This window comes from Tenrec ecaudatus, chromosome 5 (genome assembly GCF_050624435.1).
Source record: "Tenrec ecaudatus isolate mTenEca1 chromosome 5, mTenEca1.hap1, whole genome shotgun sequence".
Classification (NCBI taxonomy): Eukaryota; Metazoa; Chordata; class Mammalia; order Afrosoricida; family Tenrecidae; genus Tenrec; species Tenrec ecaudatus.
In genome coordinates, this window is record NC_134534.1 from 129,788,173 (window position 1) to 129,812,930 (window position 24,758).

The 24,758-nt window shown below is 43.8% G+C and overlaps 1 protein-coding gene across 4 annotated transcripts in view; it reads left to right on the forward strand.

The window, feature by feature from the left end:
* The first annotated feature begins 910 nt into the window (after positions 1 to 910).
* Positions 911 to 24,758, forward strand: part of FOXP1 (forkhead box P1) — a 730,731-nt gene continuing 706,883 nt past the window's right edge. For 2 of the 4 annotated variants that reach the window (XM_075549895.1, XM_075549899.1), the window contains exons 1-2: positions 911 to 970; positions 2,827 to 2,972. The gene's annotated coding sequence lies outside the window, so the exon portion shown is untranslated. The remainder of the gene's footprint in view (positions 971 to 2,826; positions 2,973 to 24,758) is intronic. The other 2 variants (XM_075549893.1, XM_075549894.1) reach the window with 1 other exon arrangement.

Genomic DNA, 24,758 nt, shown 5'->3' on the forward strand with positions numbered 1-24,758 from the left:
CTTTTAACTGGAGGAAACTCACATTCTTGCCTGTGCTCTCTCCTTCCTTCTGTATTTTTAGCACAGAAAACAAGTAAATAAGACATCGCTTTCCCAGCTCCGTCCCCAGTTGTTAATGCTCCCCTCTCTCCTTATCCCGGCGTTTGAAAGAGCCCCCCACCCAGCTCCCATCTTCGGAGAAGCTCCCCTCCCCCCACGGTGCCCCTAATTTTCCAGGTTTTCCTGCCAGATCTCTTTTGCCTGGGACTGCTCCGGCGTTCCCTCCCTCTGCTCTGCGGGGCTCTACCTCCCTCTTCCCATTCCATCCAGCCCTGGCGCCCCTCACTCCCACCCACTGTTACTCTCCCCCAGCTCGTGCCTCTTCGCACCCCCAGCCCACCTCCGGCCCCCGGCCCCGGCCCCCTTCGGCAATTTCTATCCCCGCCCCCCCCACCCCAGCGAGCCTTGTTGTTTACCCAGCAGGTGGATGTGACGTCAGGGACGCACAACAGCAAAAATAACAACATCTCCCTCCGCGACGTGTTGGCCTCTCGCGCGCCTTATTTATTTATTTGTTCCGGGAGGCTGGGGAGTGGGGGTGTAGGGAGGAACGGCCGAGTGGGCCCGGGAGCTGCTCGCACTCTGGGGGTGCTCAGGGGGCTCTGGGGAGTCCGTGAGGCGGAGAGGGGGCCCGGGCGGGAGGCCGGGGAGACGGTTGAGGGGCGCCCCCGGCCCGCCTCTGCCCGCGCCTCGGCCGCCGCCGCCGCTGGCGCTGGCTCGGCTCCGGGAAGCTAGTCCCGAGCGGAGGAATCTATTGTTATTTATTGTGTGGCGGTTGCACGCTGTACTCGCGGCGGCCCGGCCCTCGCCTGGGAGTGCGTGTGTGCGCGCGTGAGTGTGTGCGCGGGGGTGCGCGCGCGGGCGGGAGTGGGCGCGCGCGGGGAAAGGCCCGAAAACACCTTAGTTTGCACCGAGAGACCATTTGCTGCGGGTGAGTTTGTATTTTTCCATTTCTGCTCCACTTTTTCCCAAGCCGCCGCCTGCCTTGTTTCCGCCACTTTAAACAACAACAACAACCATCAGGAGAGAGGAAAAAAAAGAGAGAGAGAGAAAGAAAATGAAAAGAAAGAAAAAAAAAACCCCAAACTACTTTTCACCTCAGGCTCCACGTGCACCTCCCCCCCTCCCCCGCCCCTCTCCGCCTCTCTCCCGGGCTCGGGCCCAGGCTCGGGTGGGTAGGGGCTTTGCCGGTGCTCGGGAGGGGGCGGCTGTGCCCGCACCCTTAGGCCTATTTGCATAAGTCATTGGTGGGGGGCGGGGGCGGCGTTGGTGACCCGGAGGCCGGATCCCCTCCCTTTGGATCTTGCACGCCTCCCCCCGCCGCCCCCCTGCGCTATCCGCGGTGGCCGAGGGGAGCGAAATAAATAACCCGAGGCCGCCTGTCGGAACTTCGGTGCCCAGCGTCCGCGTCCGAGCAGCCGCGGAGGCGCGGGGCGGGCGCGGGGGGATCCTGAGCCGGCTTCGGGACGGACGGGGGGCGCACGCCGGGCACCTCCGGAGCTGAAAGTTTGGACTCGGAACAAACTTTTTCTCCTCGCTCTCGGCGGTGTATGCCCCCTTGGCGTTCCGTGCGCTGCCCAGCGGGCCCCGGCCGACTGACGAAGGGCGCCCGCGTCCCGGGCCCCATGCCTGGGGCCACCCAGCGTCCGAGCCGTCTCGCCTCCCCGAAGGTGGCGGCGGGGGCGCTTCACCGTGGACCCCGGCTCACGGCACACGGAGGCACACGTCCGTACACCCCTCAGTCACACACGCATCCTCGCGCGCGCTCGGCCCTGCTGGCCTCAGTCTCCCCGTGAGGCGCCCGCGACACGTGGCCAAGCCCGCGGGTGGGAGTGGGACGCACCGCGGGGTGTCGCCGCGCCCCCCCAGCCCCCCTTCCGAACACTTTCTGTTTTTACGCGTCTCTTAAACGGGTGTGCGAGAGGGGGTTCCTGAGCCGGGATCTGTCTGGCGACGCGCGTGTCGCTCGTCCCTCCTGCCCTGTCCTGGCTGCCGAAGGCTCCAGGTCCTTTGCCCGCGCGCCGCCTCCTCCCCGTGTCCTGGGTTCTCCATTGCCGTCCTCTGCGGGCGACCCCGCCGAGCAGGCTGGTCGGGGCAGCGTGCGCTCGGTGGGGACCGCGGCAGCCAGCGCAGCCGCCGGGATTCGTGGAGTTGCCGCGGGGTCGCGGTCATTAGTCGCCTCCGCCTCTCCCCCCGCCCCCGCCTTGAACCCCCCTGCTCCCCAGACACCACCGCGCTTGGAAACTTTGCTTCCTTCTCGTTGGCCTTGGGCGAGCCCCCCTCCCCACCTGTTGTGAGCTGTACCTCGGTCCCCGGAGACTCGCGGTGTCACTCGCGGGCACCGGGGAGCTCCGCGCCCAGAAACAAAGTCGCACGCATCCCTCCCGAGTGTTTGCTCCGAAATCGCTGTCTGCAGCCGCGCCCCCCCCCCATTTCCGCGCAGCGCCCGCCCCCCGTGAGAATAAGGGCTAAATAAACAGTTGTAACTCTGAACCTCGAGGCCGTGGTCGAATCCGTCCCCCACCTCCTCTTCCCCCTTCGCCGCCCCCCGCCCCCACCTTTTGTGGTTGCAACTTCGTAAGCCGGATCCGGGGAAGGTGTGGAGCCTTTGGATCCTCTCCGGGGTCCCCAGAGCTGCACCCTCTCTTCTTTGCAAGCGCACTCGCCAGTCCTTCGAGTCCTCTGCCCGCCGTGGTACCCCCCACTCCTTCACCCCGCACCCTAAATTCCCCCAACCTGCACAAGGAACACTTGCTGAGGGTCGCTCCGGTTTCTTGTCGACCTTAGAACCCGAAACTTTGCCAGAGAAGAGAGCGCTCGGCGGGAGCCAGCGGGCGAGGGGCAGCGGCCGCGGCGTCGGGGACCATGGTGCTGCCCGCGCCTCCTCCGCGGGCGTGAAGGCGGCGCTCCCACTCTCTCCGCGGACTCCGCGGGTAAGTCGAGGCGGTCGGCGGCCTCGGGCGGGGTCGCGGGGTTGCGGGGCTTAGGGGCACCGGGGAGTTGGGGCGGTACCGCGGGAAATCTCCCATCCTAAGCGCCAGCTTGGGCTTTTCGAGCGCAAAGATAAGGTGCCGGGGTCAGGAATGTGCCCTTCTTTGAGCCGGTAGCTGCTTCGAAACACTGGACTCTCTCCTTTTAATTATTTTTTCCTTAACTGAATCAGAAAATCTGAAGATCAAAGTTTAGTTTGGAGTGGAAAGTAGTCCGATAAAACGTGGTGACATCCTCCACCCCCCTGCCCCCCCCCCCCCAATCCCACTTCTCCCTTATAACTATTATTTCCAAGTCATTGTGTTCAAATACCCTTGCGGGGCTGATTACAAAGTGTATTGATTTAGTTTGGGCTCAGTCTGCGCGTTCGTCCTAATTCATTTTCGTTTTGCTCCACCAGAAAACCCCAGATGAAACTTATTTCTTTCTCTTCCCCACTCATTTGTGAGGCTCGGACAGAATAATGCAGTTAATCTAAACAGGGGCTGGGATTGCTGCATGTCTTGTCACAGGTATTTTTCTTAAGTTAGCGCTGCCTTTTTTTTTTTTGCTGCTCTTTAAACAAGAATGAAACCCACAGTGGTCCAGTTGATCCCGACTTATAGCGACCCTATAGGAGAGCATAGAATTGCCCCCTGTGTTTCCAAGACTGTGATCTCTATGGAAACCGACCAGCTGGTGGTTTCGAACTTCTCGCCTGTTAGGTAGCAGCAAAGTGCTTAATCACTAGGCGTCTATCTGGCTCCTTTTAAAACAGAATCATGGAGGGATATTTTGAATTCCCTCCGAAAAGAATCAGTGCATCCAAACCGCCTACGAGTTACCTTTAGTTGTCCATATGTTTGAGGATTTAGGGCTTAACACAGTAGCTGAGTTGAGAAAACCTCAAGGCGATTTAAGCCTATTTCTACTACTGAAAGCATATTTGAAAATCTTTGCAAAATTTTGACCTTGCACACCTCTTCCCTGGGCTCCCTATGTTAGAGTCAGTTTGGGGGTGAGAGGGCTGGGGGTGTTGGAGATGTCCCCACAAGAATTTGAAAAGTGAATGGGGTTTCCTCTGCAGGGGTCATCTGCATAACAGAAGCAAGGGTTCCTGCTAATTTTAGTTTCTGGGGGGATGATATCAAGGCTTTTCTGGAATTCTACTGGAGTTTTGATTCACAAATTGGAACTACCCATCTCCTTGAGTGCAGGAAAAGAAAATTGGGTTCATAGTTTGAAAAATTTGGAAAATATTTCCCCCTTTCTATCTTTATTAAAAACACAGCATTAAAAATATTGAAAGACATTGGAGGAATTGCCATTCAAAAGGTATCAGCTAAAATTTCATTGCAAAGATGAAAAAAAGGGTTAACATCGTGCCAATAATTGCACCCTCCCACCCACCCCCCCTTTAGACTTTGGATTAGTCATTGTATGAGAGAGGATTGAGGAGGGGGGGATCCCATTTTTTAAAAAAAGTAAACAGCCTCCAACTGCTGAACCTTGACAACCCAAATTAAAGAAGCTGGAGAGATCAAACAGGACTGCTGCTGGGTGGTTGTCAGGAGGTGCTGCACGGAGAGCTCTGGACTACTCGACCCTGCAGCCAGGCTGTATGTTCACTTATGCAGAAATGGACCATTGCAAATGGTGATCTTTGTTGTGTCAGAGCAGGCGAACTTGGAGCACATAGCCAACCCCGCTCCAGGCAGCATCGGATTTCTTATGGGTGCTAAACCACAGTATTATTATTATTATTGTTTCTTAAAATGCATCCCTCTTTATTAGGACAATACATTAAGGGATATTAATTAAGTAGCCTGGCGACTGTCTTACTATCCAGAACAGTGCAATAGAATTCTTTTTACCAATGTTACACTCCTACACTGGAGTTAGATAACATTTTTTTCTCACATTGAGTGTAGAAGCTCTGCCTTGCAGAGAAGCTAGGGTTTCGTATGTAAAGGTTTAAATCTGTGAGTCTTAAAAAAACAAAAACAAAGCCAAACCCAGCACTGGGGGTGACATTTTATATCAACCCACTCAGGGGATTTTAAAACGTCGAGCGGGGAGCATAACCCTCCTTTTAGATTGACGTTCAACATGACCACTTTAGCTACTTTTCTTCAAGTTCTCTGTAACTTGTCCTTGCTTGTTGTCGAGGGAAAGTTAACTGCTTTACATTTTTAAAGGGAGTAGTAACATTAATTACTGAAGCATTTTGTTTTCACAGGTTTATCAAAGTATAATGAAAGAAACATCAACTATTCAAATTAACTGCCTCAAATTAAGGGGCTGGTGTTGCTGGAGATGTCTGTAAGATTTTGTATTTATATTTAAATCCTCTAGTATAAGCTGTATAACACTCTCTCTTTTTCCCTCCTCAGCTGTAAATGAGTCTCAAATGCTATTTTCAATTAAATAGAACAAAGTAGGAAATAGGACAACTAAACACATACAAAAGATTAAAAGTAGTTGTCGTTTAAAGACTGTTTTTAACTAATAAGTGTGGATATAAGCTTATTGTTCTTTATTAAAAATATGTTAGAGTTCCGTCACCATCATACACAATATGTTTCAAAGAGTGTATCATTTACTAGAGACCCTTTATTGTATAATTAAACAATGAGTTAAACATGCACATGGATGCTGTTAGGCAATGTGATGCGATATGTAAGGTTTTTAAAGCTATAACTATTTTCTAGTTAAATCATTTGTATAAGCAATAGCAGAAGTCAACTGCGTTAATACTGAGCCCAGGCGTGGCTTTCTGTCACTAAGTTTTTTCTTGTTTCTCATAAGACTATAGACCAGACCCTGTAAGCTTGCTTTCTCGGGTTCTGTGGAAGGTTATGCCTATTTTCCGCCGTGGTTTGAATTAAGAGAAGAATAGTGATATTTCCTTACAGAATGTATTTATACCCATGCCAGAATTCAGACAGAGAAAGGAGAAGATAGCAGATGTGACAACGGCTTTTGAACCCAGCTTCCTCTTTGCAGCCAAGATTATTTGGTTTTTATGTTTTACTTGAGGCTCAAACTCAATTTTGAAACGTTATCTTGTCAGATTCGCACTCCCCCAACCCCCCCCAAAAAAGGATGTGTATCTAGACAGTCTTAGGTGAGCCTACTACTGATTTCACTTCAGTGGGTGTGCCAGGGATATTTACGGGGCATAGCAAGAGTTCTGTCTTTTAAAAATAATTTTAGGCACACGTTAATAAAATTTAAATAGATTGCAGGCTGTCAGAAAACAGTATAAATTTTGTTTATGATTCAGTTACTTTAAGGTACTTACATTAAAGAAACTCATTTAACCCCTGACTGAAGGGCATTAAGTGGGGAGGGAAGCCCTCCCAAGAGCTCCCAGTCTCACTGCCCTTTGCTCTCCTGATAATCTTAAATTACTACAATTTAATTGCAACTTCAAGGCTTTGAGCTTGAGCTTCTTGTCTTTGGCCGAAAAAGGGTTTCCAGAGCATATGTGTATGTAGATTTGCACAGGTGGCATTTCTGATTTAAGAAAAAAAAAATCATTTGTGCTAAGTGCACTTTCCTTCCCTTCCTCGCCCTGTTAGGCGATTCACTCAAGAGTCAGTGCCGTTTTTGCCAAGCCAGCAGTATTGGTCTTTCTCTTTCTCTCTGTCTCTCTCTCTCTCTCTCTCTCTCTCTCTCTATATATATATATATATATATATACACACACACACATATATATATATACACACATACATACATACAGTGTATCAAGGTCTTAGGTAGGTTCTACCCCACCCCCACTTTTTTTTTTCCTTTCCTTTCCCTAATGAGAATAACCTGCTGTGCGGCCTCTGTTGAATAGACAGGTGAACTTTATATGTGAGCCAACATATACGAGTACTTTTGCTATTTGCTGGTAATTTTTTTTCTGGGGGAGGTGGTTTATGATATGCCACATAGCATAGCCAGGTGATGTAATGCTAGGCTTGTGAATCAAGTGAATTTGCCGTTGTTCTCTTGTATTTTCCAACCCATCTTTCTCATCGCTCCATGCATGGGTCCGCAGGCCACATCAGGCCAGTTTGCTCTCCAAGGAGCCTTCGTAACACAGATTTTAAAACCAGTTTCTCTTACATGGTACTTGGATGAATTAAGCGTAGAGGTGCCAAAATCTAGAAGCGGCAGCAGGCGATGAGATGAGGCGAGTTCCTGAACAGAGGCCAACCTGGTCCAATTTGAGCTAACCTCTGCCTGGCAGCTGCTGTTCCCAGGGACAGGCAGTGCTGTACGCGACAATGCGGGTTAGTGGGAATTAAGCAGATTTGACTTGTAAGAAACATTGGATTCCAAGAAGTGCTTCGGTTTTGTAGCCCTTAGATCCCGTCCTTGCAGCCATGGCCTCCAAGCGGCTCCTCTGTCAAGAGGAAGTACAGTGGAGTAAAGTGCATGTCAATCGGGAAAGACAATTAAGACAGTGTTCTTTGTGTCTTTAGTAAATTATTCTTATTAATTGCAGTCAGTTGGTGAGAGAGCATCCCCCCCCCCGCCCCCGCCCCCGCCCCCAAGTCTTCTTTAAAAGCCAGCTCCCATTCACGAGAAAGTTCTCCCAGAAGCCCCATATCCCTTTCTTCACACTGCTTTCCCCTGCTCTTACCATCTACTGTGGACGGAGGCTGGCTGGCTGGCTGGCTGGTAGATGGCTCTGCAAGGCTGGCTTTTCTTTTGAAATCCCCTGACGCCTGTTTTTAATAGCTGGCCTGCCTTGGGCACAACAGGTGTTTGTTTGGTAGTTATTTTACAGGACTTTCAAGTGAGAAAAACATTTCCTACTCAGTCAGCCACGAGAGAAGCAGCCACTTGAAAGAAAGAACTTAGTACCTGAACAGGTGTAAATGGGCTTTTACGTCATGAGCCCTCCCATGCTGTTTTGTGCAAAAATAAAAATAAAACATACAAAGGGCTCTCTTCTTCCAGTGCCTTGAAATTGCAATGATAGAGTAATTTAAGATTATTCGTAGGGTGCACAGGGCAGTTGGAAGCTTTTTACTTGATGCTTAAAGCTGCTCAGTCATGAGGTTAAATTAGTTTCTTCAATCTAAAGAATTTAGTTACTTAAAGTAACTAAATCATAAACAAAATTTATATTAGATCCTGACAACTAATAATCTATTTAAATTACATTAAAGTGTCTGAGCAAAAATTTAATTAAAAACAGAAATACTGTCAAGCCCTGTAAATATCTTGACAGGTCTACTCAGATGGAACTGATATCACGAAATATTTGCATATGTCGCTGCCTGTGGTAGCGTCCCAGCAAAGCCCATGCAAAGCTAATTGAACTTCCTTTCTAGGTCGCACTTTGAGGCAAACCGTGTTTTTATTTATTATTTTTTCAAGACTATGAGTATTTGCAGAATTGTGTTCCACACGTCTGCATTAGGCCCTTCTCTGTCTCTTGGAGCTGTGCTGTGGTCGGGTGGTGCCCTCAAACTGCAGTTGATTGAGACACACTGCTAAGGCAGGGGAGTAATGATTTGATGGAAGACTCGTGTTATGCCATGTGCTTTCAATAGTTTGGAGATAACCAGAGGCTAGCATGGCATGGGACAGGTTATTGATAGAAAAAAGAATGGATCTGAATGTGGCATTATTGGGTTTCTTTTCAATAGAGTAGATTGACAGACTGGGATAAAGCTTTTTCTCTTGAATTTTTAGCTTTAGACACATAGTGATTTCTGGTCACCTGTCTATTACCCGCTTTTAGCATATTCTATGATCAATTTTCTTTCCTGGGGCCATAGATAAGGTGTCTGGCATCACACCCCAAACCTCAATTCCTGAGGACTCTTTGTCTCCGCCTAGCTTTGCAGTTGGGCTGAATGTGATTTTTGGGAGACCAGCAACCTCTGTTCACTGCTCACCATTTGTGAGTTGGGGGAGGGGAGTCTTTTGAAGCACATCCTTTGAGTTGACTCCTCCAAGGCTCCCAGCTGTGCTCCCTCTTGGAATTTTCAGGGTACTCTTGGTGCTCTCCTCATCGTGGCTGCAGTCCTTCAGGAAGGCTCATGTGTGCGTTTTGATTTCTCCTGCCTGGCCCTCATTTCTCAGGAGATGCCTGAGCAGAGGTATGGCAGTTTCTCCTGGGACCAGATGAACTCAGAGAATGAGGGGGCTGCTGATGGATGATGCAGGAGGCTGCATATGTTCCTACTTCAGAGTGTTTCAAAGTGAGATCCCTCGATTATCTGCATCCACAACTTCGTGTGTGGGGGTGAGGTGTGTGCAGGGTGTCTCATTAGAACACAGATTCCTGAACAGAATTTTTGATAACTGACATTGAAGTCTGCATTTTTAGCAAACTTTCCCAGGTAATTCTGATGCAAACTAAACAGAGGTGCAAGGACCTGGAGGTTTATGCTGCTAGAGATTCTGGAAATAAAGTCTGTATTTTCATTGGGATTTTGCTTTACTTCGCTTTCTTCTGTTTTACCTTGTGTGTTTTTTTTTACCCATCCTGTGTTACTTGTAATGTATTTGGTGTTTCTGTTTCTCAGAATGGAGACAGGTGGCCCTTCATAAACTAGTATTAGAATCACCAGCAGAGTCCCTACTGTTCCCATGTTTGTGTCCATACATGTAACATGTCAAACAGCACTGGTGTAATTGCACCATTCCTGGAAGTGCTTTCTCTGGGGTGGAGTCAATGTCTGTACTTTAAAAAGCTCCCCAGGTGATCCCTACCTAAGTGGGATAACTGGACTCAAGTCTGAGGGAGTCCGATGAAGGGCTTTCACCTTTAGGTTCTGCTTAGACCTTGTGGACACGAACTCCTTATTCAGATACCAAGCAAAAAGAGACACTTGAGCTTCCGGGGGAAGCAAAGGCAGAATAAGAGCCTCACAGTGCCACAGAGTGGCAGGAACAGCCTGGAACACGGGTAGTTTTCACTGGGCATCAGACACTTTCCTTTCAAATTCTGCCTTGCTTGCATCCACGTTTCCCAATGGGCATTGTCATCATGTAGCTACCAATTAGTGTCAAATGGCTTTCTGAATTTGTTCCCTCTGTTATTCCATCTTAATTTTAAAGTCTGAAGTGTTTACTCATTAGATTAACCCTGCTGCCACGTGTATTTTGTTTTCTCTATGCATCTTGGGAAATTCTGTGCAGTTGTATGTGATGGGGCTTGCGTGGATTTGGATGGGAATAGCCTGGGCTAAGGATGTGACACAAATAAAAAAAGCAGAATCCTAAAAGGAATGCACCCAACAAGATTATGAGATAAAGGAAGAAAAAATGCCAAGGAGGTGTGTTTAAATATTCAAGGCTTTAGCTAAGGATCTAACCACTGAGATCAAAAGAACTATCTAAATAAAAATTGTACAGACATATATATTTTTTGTCTGTGCTAGTTACTTGCCTTTTGAAGTTGCCCAGCAATTTATTTGTCCAAAATACCTTCACCTAATTTAAAAAAAAAAAACCAAAATCCCATTTTGACTTTGGGTGTGGCTTGATTTTAATAATAGATGCCAAAAATATTGGCAGTTATTTTTCTGTTTAGAGCTTCACTATTGCTTTGGCTCTCAGTTCAGGTGGCATTTGGAGTGATTCCTGAAGTCCGAAGCCCTTTTATTTCTGTTCAGACCCCGCAGCACTTAGTGAAAACACAATCTGATGGGGCAAGTTTTGAAACTAGAGCATCTTTACCACTGTATCAAAGGGTTTTAATAAAAGATGAACCATGGAACCGATTGAAAAAGTCGAGGATATGTAGCAGCTGTACCATTGCTTGATAAAGCCTGGTCATGTTCAGTACTTCTGCCTTGTTTGTGGAAAGAATATGAATCATTTCACTGAGGAAGGTTAAATACTTATCAGATAGCGTTAGGGAGTCAACGACCGTTTCTAGTGATGCATTATAGACATTTTTGGATAAAAAGTTTGCTGTGTTTAATTATTGGAAGGAACTGGTTGAACCTTTTACGTGAGTGCATCATCAGAGCCTACCACATACACCTAAATACTTTTTGCGGGAAAATGCAGAATCTTTCAGACCTGATTTTTACTTCATCAAGCGTGTTGTTGCACATCTGCTGTTTTGAATGCTGTTTTGAACGCTTTCTGGGGTTTAAGATGAGCTTAAATGTGCTCATCGTATTTTCTAAATAACGGCTTTTGTTGCCTTGTGATGCATGTTGACAGAAAGCACACAGCCATAACTTTGGTAAGCTTACAACAAATTCTTATACTTGTAGAAGCAAGTCGACCTCTTTGCCATTGACTGGGGGCACCTCACCCTTTTGTCTTGCTCTCCTCGTGGCAACCAACTACGGTGCACAGCTTAAGTCTTCTTGGATGGAGATGGGGCAGAGGGGGAGAAAAATGCCTCACCTGGCAAAAATTCACCTTTCTCTGATGCTCTTTTGTTCCGTAAGCACACACAAGCTATGCTGCTCGCTGCTGCTTCCTTGTCCACGTGTTCGCATGGGCTCAGAATGAAAAAGGCGCCCACAGAGGACTCTCGTTTTTGCATTTGTTACCGTTTGTGTCTGATTGGAAGCCAGAGGGTCACTTTCACGAATTGTCGAGAGCAATGTTTTGTGTCCAAGATGAATTCGCTTAGCAGAGTGTTGCAGTGAGAGAATGCTTTAACTATCAGGGAAACATTTTACACTGGAATGCACAGTTGTTAGAGTTTAATTTTTTATGTTTGTCATTGGCATCTTTGGTGTTGAATTCAATACGATGCATTGACCTTAGGCACTTTGATCGTTGAGAACAGTTTTTGAGGGAAAAAATGTAGCTATTTATTTTATTTTATTATTATTTTTGGTAGCTATTTATAAAGCCATTTATCTTAAAACCGTGTGTTCCTGTCTCAAAATGTGTACTGTGAACTTCCTAGGACACGAGAAGGAAACAAAGAATAATTCACTGAGCACCGGTGTGTCTCCTAAGATCGAGCACATCGCTGATGTGCACGGTCACCGGCCCGCCCGGCACAGCCCGCAGCTTCCCCCCTGTGCTTCTCCATAGCATCGCCATCGCCTGAGGTTCTTTATATATTGTTAGCATGCATGCTTATATTTCCAAATCACAGACTTTTTTGTGGTCAAGGTTTATATTGGTGATATCCCATTTGTATGTATTCTTGGTTGAGGTGCTTGTGGGGAGGGGGGTACTCAGTAGAATTGGCAAACTGCATCCATGTTTTTGCATGTAGCTGTGGTTCATTCATTTTGCCATGTGGACCTTTTGGCGTGCTGAATATTAATTCAGGACAAGTTTTCCCTGTGTAAACGTAAAACCCAGCCACATTTGCAACACATTCAATTTGAAAACAATTTACGGTTAAAATGAAGCCACCAGTCCTGACTTGAACATCACAATTTGTTCATTTTCTTTTCTTTCTTTTTTTTTTTTTTTGGTGGGTGGAAATTCCTTTAGAATCAAACATTTACCCAAAGATTTGATTACACACACACACACACACACACACACACACACACACACACACACACCCCTCATATTAAAGAACAAAACCAAACCAAAAACAGGAACAACATTCATTTGAAGGAGTCTAGCCATTTCCTTATTCCTATTTAGTGACTTGGTGTAGAATTTAAGAGTTACACATGCAGGGTAAGCGAGTTAAAAGGTGATGTTTAATTAACGGGCGCTTTATACTTCTGCATCCTTGTTCTGATATAGCACCTTGTTCTGTAGTGTAGAAGGTTATTTCTACATATTTTAAAGCACTGGCATTTTTATGGTGAGACAGCCATATAAATAAAGATATACTTCGATGGAAATCAGAACATGTTTTTAAAGTAGTGCATGTCTACCTTCAGTTCTGTTATCAAACTTGCTGCCTGAGCCAGAGTTGATGCTCTGTGATTATGCTAATGGCCAAAGGAATCGATGGTGCGCGACTAGATGAAATCACTGGGATAATCGGAGAAAGTTATCAGTTTTTTTGTCATTAAATATTAGTGATAAATAATACACTGTTCACTCAGAGCAGATAGAACATACTTAATTCTGATGTACAGAGTTTCAATTTGGTCCTGCTCATTGCTGACTAAAATGATAATCTTTTGTGATTTAAGAGGAGAGATAAAAAGCATTTGTGTTAGCCTGGGTAACTGACTCAGGCCATCTAGAAAATGTTTATCCTGACCAGCCAGAGAAGGGTGGAAAACTTTTCTCTTTTTAAACCTTCTAGACCATTGATTATTTGTACTGTTGCATTAGAAATACCAGGTTCTCAATCAGTAGCATAAATGAATTTAGATGTTAAACAAGATGAGCCTAAAGATATAGATATTGTTTCCCTGAAGAATGGAGAAAAATAAAACAAAGGGAAGAATATTTGGAAGATGCTTTTAAAAATATTTTTTTATTGCTTAAGGCTGGGATATGTTCCCTATGATATTACAACTTAAAAAACAATTGACTTTCTCATATCAAATAAAGTTATCTATGGTCTGGTTCAAGGGATATTCATACTTGTAATTTAGCATTCTTTTGTTCTTAGTTTCTGAAATGTTGTGGGAAATCCTTGACACATCTTTATTGTGAAGGAGTTCCTATTTTGGTTTTTTAAAAAAATGATAGTGATATATCCACATCACAATACATACAACCTTCTGTCCATTTCTGCCTGTACATTGACTGCGTTCTTCACGTTGCGCAATCCTTCCTTCTTTTTTTGCCCAAATTAGCCCGTCACCGGTAGCAGACATTCAGAAAACTCCTAGGTAGAAGCGCATGGCGTCTAACACAGTTCTTTGTGAAAGACATTTTCCTTGGATAGAGCTCAGCAATTGTTCTACTACAATTCTGCAGCACCAAGTGACAAGCAAGAAGATAAAAGAATCATTAACTATGTTCCATAGGGTGTAAAGAAAGAGAGATTGAGATGGACTGAAGGTCACGGTGTTAGTATTTTTAATTGCGCTGTAAAAATGATTCTCTGGAAAACAAAACCTCTCACCTTTATTTGTCCAGCCAGATAGTACCATTGCACTCTCCACTGACCTGCCAATGCACATTGGCGCGCACCAACAGTACTATCCACTGTCCCCGCAGGGGCCTTTTCCGTGGTAAGGCAGGCCAATTGGGTCAAATTGTGTGATCTGGCAGATGTTCATGGGAAGCTCAGATCAGGCCAGGTTCATTTTTATGTGTGCCCAAAGCCAAGATTTCATCTTGGTGAAAGGCTGTGGAATTTATCCCCAAAATTCTTTTCAACTGCCTCCTTGGGATGAGATGATTGCTTAATACTCTTAATTATGCTGGATCCTTCTGTATTTTCACACACCTGTGCGGAATTCAGATCATGGGTGGTCATAGCTATTGCCTTGCCAAGCAGCTTCTCTCTCAGAGTGGGAAAATCCCAAGAAGTCTGACCATGCCTGAAGTGGGAAAGAGCTGGCTGGAGACTTAGAGGGTAGAACGATTTCCATTGAACTTGCATGGCCCTTTTTAGAACTGTCTTCAGCCCTTGAGTTGGAGAGAAACTTAGGAGGAATGTTTAAAAGTATTTTTTTTCCCTAAATGCCAGAGTTGTAAGTTATCTTTAACCATGACCTATACCTGTATCTCGGAAAATGGTATAGAGTGGTCATGCCAAGTGACCACAAAAGTTTCATTTTAGAACAGGAAAGGACAACTTTTGTGCTGCCCTGACCCCATGGTTGTGTGCCAGAAAGTTGTGACCTGTCAGAGATGCAGAGGACCTCAGCAGTGGTCTGATGCAATCCATACATTTGTAAATGAAGGGACTGTCGCTCAGAGAAGGGATGCAGTTTTTAGAAAATGATAGGCCTACTGGGACTAGACCCAGCTTTGTTCCTCCCAAGAGCCCAGGTGGTATCGTGAGTCAGCAGGAGGAACCCAGTTGTCCTCTGCCGTGTAAAGTCACTGGGAGTGGGAGTCAACTTGATGTAGTAGGAAGGTATTTCCCTCAATAAAATGGGTAAGTGAACAAGTACTATTATAAAATCACAGAAACCTTTCCTAAGCAAAAATTAAAATGTAAAGCTATTATTTCTCACCATAATCCAACCAGTTCTATCTATCACCACCACCATCACTTTTTAAATTCATTTTGGTCTTTTCTTTCTTTCCAGTCTTTTTTTTTTTACTTCTAACTTTTGATTGTGAATTACGGTAGGTAAAGATTTATAGAGGAGACCTTTTTTTAAAAATCATTTTATTGGAGGGGGAGGCTCGTGCAGTTCTTATCATCCATCCCATCCATCCATCCATCCATCCATCCATCCATCCATCCATCCATCCATCCATCCATCCATCCATCCATTGTGTCAAGCACATTTGTGCATCTGTTGCCATCATCATTCTCAAAAGATTTGCTTTCTACTTGAGCCCTTGGTATCAGCTCATCTGTTTTATATTTACCAATATATACATATTTTGTTTCAACTCATCCAGTGCAATTCCTTCAATGTCCCATCACTTATCCCACTTTTTGTAGGTGTTTCCTGTTTCCTTTCCTAACACTGTATGTTTTTCTTTAGTAAACACTGCCCTGAAAAAACACTTCCCTTATGTGGTTGATTATTCAATATAAGGGAGAGTGTAGTTCCAGACTTGAAGAATGATCAAGGTCCATAATCCTGGGGGTTCCACCTCTCTCTGACCACTGAGCATAATCTTTTTAGTAGTTTTTGCAATTCTACACCACACGTTTTTCTCACTCTGTTTAGGACCTATTTCAATTATAATGATTAAGAGAATAAAGCTGTGTGAGACTTTATCTTGCTTAGATTCACAATCACTGCTTTTCTTGTCTTATCATTTTAATGTTGAACCATCCTTGAATACCTGTTATGAATCCTCCTTGGTCGTGATATTTTCCTCCCCTTGATTGATTGCAGAATTCTGTTGACTAGGTGTTTTAGTCTGGGTTGACTAGAGAAACAAATTCATAGATGCCCATATGTGTATAAGAAAGAGATTTATATTAAAGAGCAATTGTATATTGAGAAACAGCCCAGCCCAATCCAGGTGAAGTCCATATGTCTGTATTAGCCCATATGTCTGATACCAGTCTATAAATTCCTCTTCAGACTCACACAACACATACAATGATGCTGAATGCAGGAAGATCACAGGCCAGTGGGTGGAAAGTCTCATAGATCCAGTGGCAGTAGAGTCAACTCAGTGCTGGCAGTGGACTCCACATGGCTCCCCCAGCTTAGCACCATCTGTCTTATCAACAGGAATGTCTCACAGGGAGTGAGTGTGTGTCCCACCTCCAGTGGGCTATTTATCTCCTTGACGCCTCTAAATGAGGTCATCAAGCTGCAATCTGATTGACAGGCTAGACTCCACCCCTCCACAAGTTGACAGCAGATTATGTAACTACCACACTAGGTTTTCTTGAAAGATTTTGAATATGTGTTCATGAGGAACGTTAATCTATAATTTCCTTTTGTAGTGATCCCTCTACCTGGTTTTGGTATTGGGGTAATTCATGCTTCATAAAATGAATTTGGGAGTTTTCATCCCTTTTTATACCCTGGACTAGTTTGAATAAAATTGGTACCAGCTTTTTCTGAATGTTTGATAGAATTAATCATTGAGGCTCTCTGGGTCTGAACTTTTGTAGTTAGGAGTTTTCTTAATGACCTGATCAATTTCTTCTTTTATTACAGGTCTGTTCTGGTTTTTGCTTCAGTCTGTGTTTTAGGTAGGGCATTATATTTCTGGAAATTTGTGTACGTCTACGTTTTCCAATTATTTTGGAATACAATTCTTCATAGCATTTTGTTATTTATTTCAGTTTTTTATTGTGTGTATATTGTGTAGATATGTTGTATTTCATTATGTGTTGTGTATAGTTTTTTTATTAATTTTATTTCTTTTGTGTTACGTGTTAGTCTGAGTACTTTAGAGAAACAAATCCACAAAAATTCATATATAAGAGAAAGTTTTATATAAAGGTTAAGTGCACATTAAAAAAAAAATCCCAACACAGCGCTGCCCAAGCCCACAAATCCAACATTAGCCCATTAACCCATATGTCCAACACCAATCCACAAAGTTCTCCTCCATCTCACAAAACACCCACAGTGATGCTGACTTCAGGAGGAAAGCTGAATCTGTGAGCGTGTAAGCGTCTCAGCGCTGGCAGGGGTCTCCACACGGGTGCTCCAGCACCCAGGGCTGCATCGGGGTAGGTCTGTGTGGCTTCTCCTCAGGGATGTCTTGCAGGAAGTGAGCCTTGCTAGCTGAACTGGATAAGGCAGCTGCACCCCGGCCTGACCATCCCAAAGCAAGAGACCCGAGAACTCAAACTGCGAAGCCATTTATCCCTCTGCTGTTCAATTAACCCCACGTGTGTTTATCGGCCACGTCAGCACAATAAACTAACTACCTCATGTTATTTGTATCTTCTTTGCCTTTGTTAGATTCAACATTGATTTATTGATATTTGTTGAACCTTTCAAAGAACTATCTTGTCTAGTGACCCTTTCTAAATTCCGTTTTTTAGTTCAGGTATCTCTGCTCCAATCTTTATTATTTCTTTTCTTCTGGTAACTATAGGTATGCTTTGCTGCTATTTTTCTAATTGTTGGAGATATTATGTTAAGATACTGCTTTTGATTCTTTCTCCCTTTTGAGATGTGCATTTGTCGCTATACAATGCCTTCAGAGCACTTCTTTTGCTGTATGCCAAGGATTTTGGCATGCTGTTTTCATACTTGTTTGAATCAAGGAATTTCTAAATTTCATTTTGCATTTCTTCTATCACTTGAATAGTTTTATCCAGGGTGTTATTTAATTTCCATATAGTTGATACTCCCGCCCTCCCAATCTTCCTATTGTTTTCTAATTTTATAATGCTGTGCTGTGAGATGTTTTTTGTCTTGACATTTTCGAATTTATTGAGGCTTCCTTTCTAACTAACATATATTCTTTTCTGGAGAATGTTCCATGTGCACTGGAAAATAATGTACATTATTGGGTGTTTCCTGTATGTGTGATCATGTTTATGAATTTTGTTTCTTCGATCTGTGCCTTTTCTGATTTTTTTCTAGTTCTCACTTTCAGTGAAAGTGATATATTCCTGTCTCCTACTTTTATTATAGAGTTGTCTTTTTTCACAAATTCGGTAAGATTTGATTAAAATATTTTGAAGCTCTTTCATTAGGTACGTAGATATTTATTGTGGTTATATCCTCTTGTTAAAGAAATCCTTTTTATCACTTTATAATGCTCTTCATGCTGGATTTTGCCTGAAACTCTTACTTTATCAGACTTTACTATTATCATGCCTGTTTTCTTTATTGCTATTAGCTTGATATATATTTTTTCAATCCTTTGATTTTTGCTCTATTTATGTCTGTATCTAAACTGTCTAATATTGATTGGTCCTGTTTTCTTATTCATCATTCTACTCTGTCTCCTGAAAGGCATGTCTCTACTCCATTTGCAACCAGTATAATTATTGAAAAGCAAGAATTTATTTCTGTCATTTTGCTATGTGTGGTATTGCTGGTTTCTTTATTCCCATAATTTTATGTGCTGTCTTAATTTTGTTCATTAGTTTTCTTGTCACTTTTTCATCGTTATTTTTTTTAGCGTTACAAAATACTTACGATTTTCCTCTTTTATTTTGATGAGACATATTCATTTTTTAGGTTACCCTGTAACTTATTCATTTCTTCCCAATTTTAAAATGGTCTGATCTGTCTTAAAATCTACTTGACTTGAAAGTTCTGTAACTGCACATTTCCCTCTATTTACTTTGTAATTGACTTCTTAAAAATTGATATATCTGTTTTCCTATTTTGGGTCTTGCTTATTTGTTTTACATTGAATACTTCTACAGCTAGGTGGACTTTTGGGTAGTGTTGGCATATATGTTAATTTCAGGTTGTTGTCTACTGTTGGTTTTCTATCTGAAGAACTCTCCTTAATATTTCTTGTAAGAGTGGTGTTGGTTTTACAAATTCTTTTAGTTTCTGTTTATCTGGGAATGTCTTATGTTTATCATCATATTGAGGGACAGTTTTCCTAGGCTTATGATTCTCGGTAGAGGAGGAGCTCTGGTAGTATAGTAGTTAAAGAGTTTGGCTGCGATCTGCATGGTCAGCAGTTTGAAACCACCAGTAGCTCTAAGGCAACAAGTCTGGATATTCTGCTCTGGTAAAGAGTTACAGTCTCAGAAACCCATAGGGAGGTCTGCATGAGTGAGCATCGACTCGATGGCAGTGAGTTTGGTTTGGTTTGGTTTTGATATTATCCTTGGTTGGCTTTTTTAAAACTTGCATTTATATATATCACCTCATTGTCTTCTGATGTGCAAGATTTCTGCTGAGAAGTCAGAATTTCATCTTGGGAGAGGGGTGGTTCTTCTGTGTAGAAAACTTTTTTCCCCCGTAGTTGACCTTAAGATTCTTTCCTTGCCTTTGGTTTTGAAAAGGTTGATTATGATATGTATTGGTGATTTTATTTTGGTATCTATCCTGTGTGGAATTCATTCAGCTTCTGGAATACATATCATCTTGTCTTTCATGATGTTAGGGAAGTTTTACTCCATATACTTGTCCTAACTTTCATTTGTTACTAGTCTTATTTGACCTTTAAGTTGTTTCTTCCTATTATGGAATTCTCATCACATGTAAGTCATTCCTCTGGAAGATGCTTTACATAATTTGTAGGCTGTCTTTGAATTTTTGTTGTAGTTGTTTTGTTGAAAATGTTTGTTTAGCAGAGTGTTACTGAAAATTTTGTTTTCAGGCTCATTTTTTAGTATTCCATTGACTCATTTATATTCACTATTATATTCGTTGAATGCATTCCGTATTTCTGAAGTCTTAGTATTAATCCTCTGGGTTTCTACTTGCTATTTTATCCGGAGTTTAATTTTTAAATTATTTTGTCTATATTTTCTGGTAATGTTTGTCCTTGGTTTCATCTGCAGCTTTACTGTTGAAGGAGCCTAAATACCGTTCTTTGGAATCCCTTCTTAGTTTTACTCAAGTCCTGTTATTCTTAAGAATGGTTTTCTGACTATGTGTGTTGATCATTAGTTTGAGCAAATGGTCATTATGTTTTTTTCTTTGTGTGAACTGAATTATCAGTTTGCCGTTAATATAACACAGTAGACACATGTTTGGCTGATCATTTCAGCTATCTGTGGATGGCCAAGTGATTCAGGAGTTCATAGTGGCTCTTTCCCAGTCGGTGGGGCTGCAGCAGGGGGTGGGCCATGTGGGTCCCGGGGGTATTTCACGTAGGTTGTCACAAGAGAAAAATAATTAAACATTAAAAAATAAACAAACAAAAAAACAATCAGGGCAAAGCAGGTACATAGCAGCAAGAAAAATAATTTAATAGCTAAAAAGAAAAAATAAGGAAAGAAAAGTGAAAATAAGGGTAGAGAAAAGAGGAGAGAAATACAACACAGTAAGCAAAACTAGGGAGGGAAATAAAGAGCAACAGAAAAGAACAGTAAAGAGAAAAAAGGAAATAAAGGAAGGGATTAAAATAGACAAACCATGGAAACAAGAAAAAGGAAAACAGAAGGAATGAAAAAGAAGGAAAAACAAATGAACAGAAACATGAAGAGTGGAGACTTATGTGGGAGGCAGGTCACCCTTGAGTTCCTGCCAACCCGTATGTTTTCTGGGGTCAGGGCATCTGATCCAGAGTAGTGCTCATTGGACAAATGGTGACTGAGATCAGGGTACTTGTTTACAAAAGGAGTTGTTTGGGGCCCAAAGAGCTGCTGGAGACATGACTATTGGTTAATGAAGGAGTTTCAGCCTGCCTAGATATTACCTAGAGCTGTATTTTCTGCTGATCTAAAGAAAGGGAGTTCATCCACCTCCCAACATGCGGGGGTACACCCAGTGCATAATCCATGAAATGGAGCCCCAGCCTCTAACTGAGCAGGGCCTGCATGGAAAGGAGTGTTACTGGCCTCTGGAGCTGGGGAGAGAATGGGGCTGGCCATGCTCTGGTCATCAGTAGAGCGTGGAGAACAAGAGGAGCTGCCACCTCTCCTGTTGCCAGCTACCAGTGTGCCAGGCAAGTTTGGAATCTTGCTTGCAAAGTTCAGCTTGGCCACTCTGTGCCACAGTCGCTGAAAATCCTTCTGTCTCTTCTCGCTCAGCTTTTATTCACCTTCTTTTCCTGTTGCTGACAGCACACTTCTCCAGCCTTTCCTCAGTAGCTCAGGCTTCCAGATTATCATCCGTATCTATTTTGTTTGCTCTCTCCTGGCTTCGTGGTCGAAGGTCTGTGTTTTGTGTTTGCCTAGTCTTCCATCTTGTAAGAAGTCCTCTGGGTCTGGACAGTTGTGAAGGTGATGTTTCCATCTCTCTAACCCTTCCCTGCAAAATTCTGCCCACTTTGATGTATACGACTTCGAAATGGCAGTTTTAGGCATCCTCAAGGGACTCGAATTGTGTTCCTTTTCAATGTGCTTTGAGTTGAGAAACAAAAATAAGATGTCAGAGCAAGATCAAGGCTTTTGGGCAGATGCAGGAAGCAATAGGTGCATGCCGTGAAGTGGGCAAAGAACCCACAGAACATCTCCCTTGGCCTTTTTCTCACAATGCACTTTCAGTAACTTCCCCGGTGATTGTCCTTTGTCCTTTGAGAAAATGCTGTATGGCAAATAGTTGCCATAACCTTCGGAACTGACTTTGGTGCCTTGAAAATATCTAACTGGCCCAGAAGAGTCGCTGTGAGAATTTGAGGTGGTGTAAGACAAAGAGTGGAGATTCTTCAGAAAAGTGTTAGGAAGATGGAAACATGCCCTTCAGAGCTGTGTGGATGTGTCAGTGCCCTGCTGGCATCGTGGCTATTCCTTAGGCTCTAACTGCAAGACTAGCCATTTGAAACCACTAGCCATTCCTGGGGGGCAGACCGGCATCCGCTCCCACAAAGAGCCACAGTCGCAGAAACTCACACGGCCACTTCCGTCCTGTCCTTCAGGGTCTTTGTGAGCTGCCATCTACTGCATGGCAGTGCGTTTTTGTTTGGGGTTTTGTTTTGTACACTTGTATCCACATACACATGTATGCATAAAGAGGTAGATTACATAGATAGAGAGATAGTTGTTAGGTGTTATTAAGTCAGTTTGACTCATAATGATTTCATTAAACAGAGTAGGACTACACAGGGTTTTTCATGGTTGTCATTTTTTAAGTGACAGGAACAAATCCCCGGTCTTTCTCCTGTGGAGCCATTACTAGGTTGAAATTGCCAAACATTTAGTTCACAGCCCAATGTTTAAAGGCTGTATCACCAGGGCGCCTTATCTGTATGTGTGTGTTTGTGTGTGTGTGTGTGTGTGCGTGTGTGTGTAGAGAGAGAGGGAGGGCATGATTGTATATTTAAAATAATGTATACCTATGTTTTATATTATATATTGGTATATTACTTTATACAAACTCATATATTTGCATTTAAAATAGAATCTATGACCATGCTTTAGGTACTTTTTTGTTGCATACTTCTATTACACCCTGTTTCAAGAACGCATTTTTGTGTCATAAAAGTCTTCTAATAGTTAATAGTGATCTCTCAATGTGTGCATCTGTGTTTCCTTTTTTTCCTCTGAAAAAAACCCCTTTTTTGCAGAGTCCCATAAAGGCCAAAATGTCTTCTCTGACATTTGTGATGTTCTTGAGAAGAAAAAAGCCATAGGCCTGTGTGTCTGCAAGTTTCTTCTGGATTCATGTGCTGTGTTTCCTGTGGATTCATGCGTGTCTGCTGGATTCATGTGTGGGTGTGGGTGTCTGGGTACCTGTGCATTTATTTGGGAGGCGTCTGCTTTAATGTGGATGAATCAGAGTTAGGTTTGGGGTCAGGAACTGGTGAGTGGCTCAGGTTCTCACCACAGCTTGGGGTTAAAAATGCATCCTGTGCCCTGGACTCCCATTAACTCCATTAATAACACCTTTGTCCTTTTCATTTTGGGCTTCAGGGGTCATGCAGTTCACAGGCTGCACCATGTATTACATGTGCGGTTAGAGGGGAAAAAAAGTTTGCTCTCTCCATGTCTATTTAGTATGCTATTTGCATAGCTATTTATTTAAATATCTATTTAAATTCCTGAAAATCTAGGACAATCAAGGGCCATCTCTCATCCGTAGACCTTACATAGCCGACTAAACAAGTGTCTGTCAAGAGGCAGGAGGGAAGCATAAGACTCCGGTGGCTTTTGGAAGTTCAAAAATAAAGCAAGAGTGAGGGGGTGCGGGGTGGACAGTTACCTAGTTCGTGGTTCCTCTTGCAAAGCGAAAATGGGGGCTTCTTTTTCAAAACTGACGAAGCATTCTAAGAGCAGCAGCAGAGCTTTAAACTAAGGGGGCCCTTCTGAGTGTGAGACCTGTGCGACTACAGAGGCCGGCCCCCTGTGCCTCCCACCCTGCTCTGATTCATCCCTCGCGGCGGGGACTTCACTTTTCTGAGCCATTGTTTCTCTCATGGGCCAAACACAGGAACTATGTTGGGCTCGGGAGGGAGGCATCGTCATGTGAGGCCCTTCTAGTCCACTTAGGGGGCCCTGCAGCGGTCACCATCTATCTTGGCTCTTTGGCTTACTGAATTCACTGGGCAGGTTCGCCATTGAGTCCAACCTCCTGTTAGGTCCTCCTCTAGTCTGGTCTTCGCCATGTCCGAGCAGTGGCGGCTTCCTGGCAGGGTTCTTACTATCCTCCTGGGCTCCTGTTCTAGCTGGTGCACCTCTGCACACCCTGGGTGCTTATTATTATACAGACTCTATCTGCAGGGTCACTGTTGGGTTTTATGCCTTCAGAAATTGCACATGAGCCAAACTTGGGAGACCAGGTTGAAGCGAGCCTCATTAGTTGTAGAGGTAATGTTAGAGTGACGGTGTGTGTTTGCAGGGGGAGTTCTGGCTACCCTTATCTATGAAAATAAAGTACACACATCCTCCCCCAACTAGACTGGAGGCCAAGCATGGATTTAAAAATTTTGTCATTGGGGGCTCATACAATGCTTATCACAATCCATACATCCATCCATTGTGCCAAGCACATTTGCACATTTGTTGCCATCATCATTCTCAAAACATCTGCTTTACACATGAACCCCTAGTATCAGCACCTCATTGAAAGGAACATTTTTTTAAATCACACCAAATCTTGGGATTTTTTAACCTGATTGGATCATTCTGGAAAGTTTTACTTTGGACCATCCAGGTTGTTTTAGTTCTACCCTGTAACAAGTACCAATTTTCTGCCACTCTGTAGCTTGGCCATGTGAGCAAATGATGGACTTGCTGGTGGCAGTAGGGCCATGCTAGTGTGCGGTGAGGCACAAAGGAGCTAATGAATGCAAACACTTAGCAGGGCTTGGTTCAGCATCACCCTTTGATTCCTGGTGGTGGTTTATGACTAATAATAATTCCTCCTCATTCCTGAATGTGGATTCTGAGAACAAGGCATTATTAGCAGCTGTCCACTCCTCTTTCTGTAGAATGTTTGCTCAGTGAACACTAACTGAAATCAAACCCACCACCATTGATTTGATTCCAACTCACAGAGACTATCGGACAGACTGTAACTGCCCAGGTGGGTTTTAGGAGTGTGAATCTGTACAGGCGCAGAGTGCATCATCTTTCTCCTGACAAGTGGCTGATGAGTTTGAGTTATTGGCTTTGGGATTAGCAGCCAAGTGCCTAACCCATCATACCACTAGGGTGCTTTCAGTGAAAGGCCCAGTATTGTCTAATTGAGTCTAACTCATAG